Source organism: Ixodes scapularis, unplaced genomic scaffold (assembly GCF_016920785.2).
Source record: "Ixodes scapularis isolate PalLabHiFi unplaced genomic scaffold, ASM1692078v2 PGA_scaffold5__190_contigs__length_132052651, whole genome shotgun sequence".
Classification (NCBI taxonomy): Eukaryota; Metazoa; Arthropoda; class Arachnida; order Ixodida; family Ixodidae; genus Ixodes; species Ixodes scapularis.
Window position 1 is genome coordinate 1,422,854 of NW_024609880.1, and position 9,299 is coordinate 1,432,152.

General features: G+C 48.9%; 1 pseudogene; it reads left to right on the forward strand.

The window, feature by feature from the left end:
* The first annotated feature begins 5,997 nt into the window (after nt 1-5,997).
* On the forward strand, nt 5,998-7,991 carry LOC115322539 (annotated as a pseudogene).
* The last annotated feature ends 1,308 nt before the right edge of the window (nt 7,992-9,299 follow it).

Here is a 9,299-nt window from a genome sequence, read left to right on the forward strand (position 1 = left end):
GTCTCCAACCGGACAAGGTGATCTAAGGTTGAGCGACCTCTTCTAAAACCACACTGGTTTTTATCAAAAATTTTCTTTTGTTCTAGAATGTATACTAGCCTTCTGTTAATAAGCCGTTCATAAGTTTTTCCTAGACAACTAGTCAGTGCTATAGGCCGATAACTTGCTGGTAGGGAAGGGTCTTTGCCAGGCTTCAAGATGGGAATGATGTGTGCTCGCTTCCAGCACTGTGGAAAACAAGAAGCTTCCCATAAATAATTAAAGAAAGACAACAAATTCACCAAGGATTCAGCCGACAAGTGCCTCAGCAGTTCATAATGAATCATATCTGGACCAGGTGCCGACTGCTTCCTTACTGCAAGGGCAAATTCAAGCTCACACATTGTGAACGGCCGGTTGTAACCAGTATCACTTCCAGAGAAATCAATATGCTGTTTTTCTGCCAAGGACCTGAACTTTTTAAATTTGGTAGAGTAATTTGAAGAACTGGAGACTTCTCGAAAATGATCAGCAAGAATGTCAGCCTGATCTTTTAGTGATGGTGATGAAGGAAAAAGGGGAATGCTGAAGGAGTGGTAAGTACCTCGAATTTTCTTAACACGATCCCATACCTCTTTTGCAGGAACAAAACTGTTTAGGGAGGATACATATTTCACCCATGAGGTCTTCTTGGCTTGTTTTCGTGTCCAACGAGCTTTTGCTTTACACTGTTTGAATTTGATCTTGTTCTGAACAGTCGGGTACCGCCGAAACTTTCCCCAAGCCTTATCCTGAGCTTTTATGGTGGTTGTACAATCCTTGTTCCACCAAGGCTTGCATTTCTTGGGAATATTTCCAGAAGTTCGGGGAACTGACAGAGAAGCAGCATTTATAATTTTTTCTGTAAGATAAAGAGTCGCTTCCTCAGGAGACATAGCTAAAAAAACAGCGGGATCAACCACTGCCTCCAGAGAAAATAAAGCCCAGTCGGCTTTATCTAACTTCCACTTGGGAGCACAAGCTCGAAGAGAAGGAAGGGATACTGAACTTTCTAAAATTACAGGAAAATGGTCACTACCGAAAGGATTTTCTAAAACCTTCCAAGAAAAGCAGGGAAGTAAAGTAGGTGATGATATGGAAAGATCAATGGAAGTAAAAGTATTATGAGGTGCACTAAAAAAAGTTGGTTGTCTTTTGTTTAAAAGGCAAATGCCAGATGACAGTAAAAAACGTTCTATGACACCGCCACGAGAGTCTTGACGAGCACTGCCCCACATGGGGTGGTGTGCATTAAAATCTCCTAAGATTAAAAAAGGCTGTGGCAGTTGGCCCACAAGCCCTTGCAGGTCATGTAAATGCACTGGAAAGTTTGGTGGAAGGTAAAGCGAAACAATAGTAATTAGGCGGTCAAGCAGAACACGAACTGCTACTGCCTCTAAGGGGGTTGCGAGAGGGACAGGCGCACAGGCAATACCACTCTGCACAACCACAGCTACTCCACCAGAAGAGGTGTTACAAGAAACACGGTCTTTTCTAAAAACCTGATGTCGCCGTAGTACCTGAGTATGTGTTTCATTAAGATGAGTCTCCTGTAAACAGATGGCAACAGGCTGGAGCTCATCGAGAAAAAAGTTGACATCATCAATATTACGAAAAAGACCGCGGCAGTTCCACTGCATTATACCTATATTTTTAACCATTTAAAACAAAACAAGTATAACATACAAATTATATCAAAAAGCTATATTCCTTACGGTTTAAAATCTATTTTTACACGCGGCGCACTTTGTTTTTTAGGGGGATTATTCTGCCTCCGGTTAGAGTCACCGGAGGCAGAGGGGGTGGACTCTGATCTTGAGAGGAGAGCCTCCTCATCAGATCTCGACCCACCCTCGTCCATGGGCTCGTCTGCAGTTGCTGGCAGCTGGCCCTTGGAGGTCGACTGCTTTGGCACCTCCCCAGGCTTCCTCTGAGGAGCAGAGGTGTGGGGAGGTAGGCCCCGACCCCGAGAGGTCGAAGCAGCCGGTTGAGCAGGAGACGACATCTCCTGTTCTGGGGCGGATGCTGGCAAAGCAGCATTCACCTTGCGGTTCGGAGGCGGTGCCATTGGCGCCGCTCTCGGGGGTTTAGAGGGGGACCGTGACGGGAGATGCAGGTCGTCCGGAGACGTCTGAGTTCCCATCGAAACTACTGGCCGCGCTGGTCCCCTGCGCACGGCCTCGGCATAAGAGCCCTTCGATACAAAAGCAAAACGCTTCTTTGCCTCAGTGTAGGTAATGTTTTCGGTAACTTTTAATGTAAGAACTTCTTTCTCGTCTTTCCACACAGGGCAAGATCGAGAGTATGCCGGGTGGTTGCCACTACAGTTCGCACAATGAGGCTCATTATCGCACACATCTGCAACGTGTTCCTTGCTGGAGCACTTTGCACAGGTGTCCCTTCCCCGACAGTTCCGTGACCCATGGCCGAACCTCTGGCACTTAAAGCACCGTTGAGGGTTCGGCACATAAGGTCGGACCCGGCATTGAAGGTAACCTGCCTTTACAGTCTGCGGCAGAGTGGTTGAATCGAAAGTCAAAATTATATGTTTTGTCTTCCGTTCCACACCATCACGGCGGATAGTGATTCGTCGTGCATCTATAACTCCTTGACTAGAGAGGCCCTCAATTATCTCTGGCTCAGATGAGTCAAGCAAGTCATCTTCAGAAATGACCCCTTGAACACTGTTCAGTTTGCGGTGAGGACTGACGCTTACTTTGTAGTCAGAGACAAGGTTCAGTTTAAGGAGGGCATCACTTTGCTGCTTTGTGTTGACCTCGACAAGGAGATCATCAGATCCCATCTTCTTTGCATTGTAATTGGCGCCAATAACACCCTCAAGAACTTTGGAGACTAGAAAGGGAGAAAGTTTGCCAAGTGGCTTGTCACCTTCCGAGTGCATAACAAGGAACTTCGGGAATTTTTCCAGTACAAAAGATTGTTTCGTGTTCAGTGCTTCGGTGCGGCCCCTTTTGGGGGGCCGATCAAAAGGTTTAAGTTTGGAACCCATATGAAGGGGGAGGGTTTTCGGAAACTGTGGTGCACCGCCCACCACCGAGCCCAACAAGGGAATAGGTAACGCTCCATAACAAGAATGGCTTGGCTGAAGACGTTACGCTATTAGTGCTGCCCAGTCTCTATAACCAAGAGTGGTTTTGGACAAGGTGTCTGTCGCCACCCAAGGTTAGCCCTTGCCGCCAAAGGAGTTGAAAAGGAAAGAAGAGAAATGAGAAGAGTGAAAAGAAGGAGAAGACAAGGGTGAAAGTAGAGAGGGGATAGTAGAAGTGGCGACTAGACTGAATCATCCTGGCCGGGCCTTACCAGGACTCCCGTCTACGAGAAGCAGGGGCCGAAGTGGTGTATTGCCTCACCCGGGGGGCCCCGAAGGGTCCAAACCTACCCCGGGCTCGGCTCAACCACCAGGATGCCCTTTTCCCCGGATACGGGAAAGCCACGCACAGCCATACGTGGGCAGGCGAACCCGCATGGCTCGGGGTCCGTGGAGACGCCACCCTCCAAACACCTGCTTTCACAGGTGCCCCCTGCGGGGTAACAATTGATCTGGCGTCCATCCAACGTGATGACAAATACATTATTAGCCGTTTTTTTTTCAATTTCGTCAAAAGTTCACCTAAATTCCAGCTAACGATTTGTTTTTCTTTTATGGCTACGTCCGTAAGCGCGTCTTGAATGTGGTCACCGTGACTTTATATGTTCACGATTTTACACCGTGAGTCGTTCTTTGGCGTCATTACCAGATAATGTCACAATCTCATTGACTGCTCCGGACTCGTCACGCCCTGCGTTTCTTAAGTTCAAGTGACCATTGATGAACCCTTTCTTGAATTACCTTTTCCATAAAACCCACACGATACTTTTCACGCTCCGGACTCGTCACGCCCTGCGTTTCTTAAGTTCAAGTGACCATTGATGAACCCTTTCTTGAATTACCTTTTCCATAAAACCCACACGATACTTTTCACGCCTACCAACTGTAGACTCAAAAACGACGACCTTAAATGATCATGGAACCAGACGATCGGAACCTCAACTGCGGTGCTATCCTAGAAATAAAATCCAGCACCTTACTTGGGAGGTTCTCATTTGGAGCGAATACAAAAATGTTATCAACAAACAACAAACCAAGGATTTATCAAAACATGTAACTTACTTGTAAAACGTATTAAGAAAAACTCTTGAGGACAGCGATGCCATAGCATGACCAAATGCAAATATGTCCCCTATAGGTAAAAGGAGTGTTAAACTTTACTAGAGTTTGCCATTAAATAAGAGCTCAAGAGTCGAAACATAAAGATAACCTAAATACCGGCTCGGGCCTGAAAAACACCAGCTGGTAACTTGGATGTTGTTGCGTTTGTATTCGCTGTAATTAACATTTTGGTTGACGTGGTTGCACAGTAGTAGACAAGCTACTAGAGAAGCGAGATGCTAGAGTAGACAAGGTACTCGAGCATTGAGCGAAATTCCAGGACGAGCCATTCAGGGTTGAATTGGTATTTTGGTTAATATAAAGTTACGATTCTTGAACTGTTATTTATTTAAACACTGCCTTGAAAATGATAGGCAGTGCTTTAAAAATACCTCACTTTATTTGTTTTCGTGGTGTGCTTTACAAACATTGGAGAAATTAAAATCAGCATGCGTTTTTGTTTTCGGTTTTGCTAAACAGATTCAAAAAAGTTCTAAAAGTTCCCCCCCCCCCAAAAAAAAAAAAAGATAATTCTAAATCTTTAAGGTTTTGGCCAAAAATATTATGATTTAAAAGAGATGCTTTAAATAAATCATTCCTTTTTATTTTAATTAGATTTATTTAATTTAAAACAGATTAATTTCATCTTAATCTCTGTAGCTAAAAATATATTTCTTTGTCATTAAAATTATTTTGAAATCCAGCGCACTGATTGAATAATCAGTCCAATCACTAAAACAGCGCGGAAGAAATTATTGCTGTGCATTAAAATTTTGAAAATACAGTTTCATTACAAACGTTTTATAGATATAAACCCGCCATACTAAAATAAAATGAGTTTATTTTATTTTGTTAGTCAGTGAAAAACCTGTATAAATTTTATTTTCTTTCGGCTTCTGGTGTGTCTACAACAATACATTGTAGTATTCTGAGCTTAGCCATGTTTATCGGTCGTACGGGCACGAATTTTGAACGAGAGAAGCACGTACCCCAGTCGCAGTGGCACGTGCTCAGGGTCAACTGTTCTAAACCAGTGGTAGCATGCATGACCTGAGTATGCTCCACTGCGAGAGGGGCACGCGCTTCTCTCGTTCAAAATTCGTGCCCGTACGACCGATAAACATGGCTAAGCTCAGAATACTACATACATTATCTTTCTTGTCTTGGTTTCTTTCTTTCCAGTTTTGAATTGCTTGCCAATAGGACATTTGTGAGAGCGCTCCCTTCTCGGATCAGCGAGCAGTAACATCGTGCACCGAGGGAGGGCGCCACTCGTTAAAGACCCACGTCACTGCCGAAGCAAGCCACCTCGACGCACGAAGTTTCAGATCTTCTCTCGCCGCCGGCGCGCAAGGCCATGCGCAGGAACGAACACGCACCTTCCGCATGTAGTCAGTTCGTCCATTATTAAAGTTATTTTCCTGAAAGTGCCAGCCTCCCTCACAGTCTCCCTCACATCTGGCGCAGTCGACGACCACGAGCCAGCCCAGCCACACCAGCACGTCCGCAAGCCTGGCCAGCCTCGCCCGCCCGCGTCGCCCGTTCGCCCACATGGCCCACATGGTTCCGGCACCACGCTTAGCGTCCGTCAAGCCTACTTCGCCAAGCCTCGCCCGTACGCCCACATGATTTCGACACGACGCCGTTCACTACGTCCGTTCGCCTAAAGCTGACACATTCGCAACAAACGCCTAATGCTTCGCTGCCTCAGGCGCCTCTCGCCTTCGGTGAACGTAAGTTTTCACAGCGTGCTACGCCCCGCAACAGTCATGCCGGGCATTCTGTGGGATCAGCTCGACGCCATCACCATGTCACGCCTCAGCGTGGAGCTCATCAAAGAAGAGCTCGCAAATCGCCAACTCGACATTACCGGTACGAAAAAGGAACTGATCAAGCGTCTCACCGCAGACATCACGACGCGTCGCGAAGAATCACCGCCCGCCCCGTCGTTGGACCCAGCCATACTACAAAACCTGTCGGTCCTATTGCAGAACCTACCTCGTCAGCCGACAACGATAACTACGTTGCCCGACCTCTCCGCCTTCATTCCGCATTTCGAGGGTTCGTCAAAACAAGACGTCAAGATATGGTTGGAAGACGTTCAACGCATCCAACAACTCGCGGCGTGGGAAGATGCCACCACCCGCCTCATCGCTGCCAGCAAGCTCAAAGGCCCAGCGCGGAACTGGCACCTCGCATTTGGGAGCCAGTACGATACATGGACAACATGGAGCGCAGCCCTAAAAGAGACTTTTGCTACAGAGTGGACTTTAATCCAGTGGCAGGAACGCGTTATGAACATTACTCAAGCGCTTGACGAATCTTTGAACCAGTACGTCTTTGCCAAACTACGGATCACAGAGCGCTGCCCTGTTACTTTCAGTGATCCACAGAAAATCGATTACCTTCTTCACGGACTGCGGGATCAACACATCGTTGCAGCGCTAGCAGCCAACAGGCCAGCTACAGTCAAAGATTTTCTAACGACATGCACCAGTCTCGACAAGTGTGCTCAGCACACCAAGACAAGCCCCCCGCCTTCCCCAGCTCAGCCTAAGCAACAAGTGCATTCGTCTAGGACAGGACGACCAGTTCAACGTCCAGCCCAAGCCACACAGTCTGCTATCGTTGCGTTGCCGACATCTTCAACTCCTCGCCAACGCATTGCAGACCTGCCTGCGGAATTGCAGGAAGCCCGTTACCAAGAAATTTTGCCCAATACGGAGCCCCGGCCTTCCGTAGCGGCCAGGACATTTCACAAGCAGTGTGTTACAGTTGCAAAAACCTCGGACACTTAGCTTCGAAGTGCCCTAAACGCAACACCCGTTCATCCCAGCCATCGTCGTCAACAGTCACAAGCAAGCCTCCAGTGACACTTCCGCCAGCCCTACACAGTACTCCTGCTACCCTCAACGGCTCTCAGCTACAGTGCCCATTCTTCACAGCTACGATCACGGGAGTTGGGGAATGTGACGCTTTCCCAGACTCTGGCTCTAAGGTGACTCTTATAGCCAAGTCACTTGTCCCCGAACGTATGCTCCACCCCTGGGCCCAGCCCCCTCTGGCCGTTGTTGGAGGTGGCACCGTGTTACCAGCCGGCGCAGCTCTTCTCAAGGTCGCCATCGGTCCCATTACAGGTGTGGTCGAAGCCGCTGTCTTGGACAACAATGTGCTTCCTTTCATCATTGGGGAAGACTGGTTCCAAGCGGCCCATGCACGGCTCATCTTCGAGCCCCCACAGCCCATCCAGCTGCAGCATTCAGCCACAGGTACCGCCATAATAGCCGCACAGAAACTTGCCCCCCAGATGGCGAATGCTGTCATCCTTGCTCGCTCAAGCCTCGTCCCACAAGTGCATATAATGCCCAAGGATTGCCTGCAGAGAGAACGCTTACCGTCGCCAGAGCAGCCAGCCTGGCAAATCCTTGCCCAGGAAACTCATTCCATGCCACAAAATAATCCTGGTAACATTCCCGTGGCCGCTATACCAGATACCGAACAAGCCGACATTCACCCGTACCTCCCACCAGCCCTGCTTGGAGACCAGTTGACTGTCAGCCAGCGGTCTGCGATAACAGAAATCCTAGCCCAGCACCACATGGTTTTCGCACACCACGAAGACGACTTGGGGCATTTCATGGGCATGCAGCATCGCATCGACCTACTGCCAAACGCCTTGCCTTACAGCCGCAGCCCATACAGGTATGCTCCTGCAGACAGACAGTTTCTTGAAAAGCAAGGGCAGAAGCTCATGGCCCAATGAATTGTTCTTCCAGCATCAGGCCCGCGGGCTTTTCCTGTTGTCGTGGTATCTCGAAGAGATAAGAAACGTCTTTGTGCCAACTATGCGCCTCTGAATGACCGCACCATCACAGTAGTGTACCCCTTGCCTCTCGTGGATGATATCATCCAAGACATCGCCGGATGTGCATACTTTGCATCCATGGACTTGAAGTGCGCGTACTGGCAAGTCAGCCTCCGCCCCCAAGATTATGAGAAAACTGCATTCATCACCCCCAACGGCACCTACATGTGGACTCGAATGCCGTTTGGCCTCAAGAATGCGCCGTCTACGTTCCAACGCATCATGCAGTCAGTCTTCCAAGACCTGCAGCCTCGCCCTGACAAGTCGGGTATCAGAGTGTACCTTGACGATGTCCTTCTCTACTCCCAATCCTTCGAAACCTTTGCCCTTCTTCTTCAAGAAGCTCTCCAGCGACTCCAAGATAGTGGTCTCAAAGTCTCCTTGGACAAGTGTCGTTTTGGCCTCACGACAATCAAGTTTCTAGGCTTCGTTATCTCAAGCAAAGGTCATCAGCCCGACCCAGACAAAGCCGCCTCCATGTGTCGCAATCCACGCCGGCAGAACCAAAAACAAGTCCTCTCATGGGTTCAGACGGCGAGCTACTACCGCCGCCTTATTAAGGACTTTTCCAAGATTGTAGCCCCGCTACAAGCCCTGATTAAATCCCCAGTCTTTGAGTGGACCCCAAACTGCGAGCAGGCGTTCCAGGCAATCCGCACGGCCCTCACGCAGCCCCCTCTTCTCGCCCACTTTGACCCGGACGCTTCCGCAACAGTAACCACGGATGCTTCAGGATCTGCAATCGGAGCTGTGCTGTCGCAAATCCAAGGCAACAGGGAAGTTGTCATTGTCTACGCAAGCCGTGCCCTTACGCCCGACGAGCGCAAACTCCACAGCAACGTGTGGGAATCTGTTGCAGTGCATTGGGCAATCACAATCAAGTTCCGTCAGTACCTGCTTGGTAGGAAATTCACCCTCATCACAGACAATTGGACGATGTCGTGTTTGACTAAGAGTGCAAAGCCCTCTCGCCGGTTCACTTCCATGCTGATGGACCCGGTAGAGTTCGAATTTACAGTGCAACATCGCCCGGGACGACAGAATGTGTCTGCCTAGTGGCACGCTTGTCACGTGCCACTAGGCAGACACCTCAGTCCTTATCTGCCATGCAGTTGGAGGACTCCGATTGGTTATGGACCAGCCGAGCCACACCGCAGAGCAGTCCAACCAAGTTGAAGAGTTCCCCAGCCCAAGTGCACAACAGCT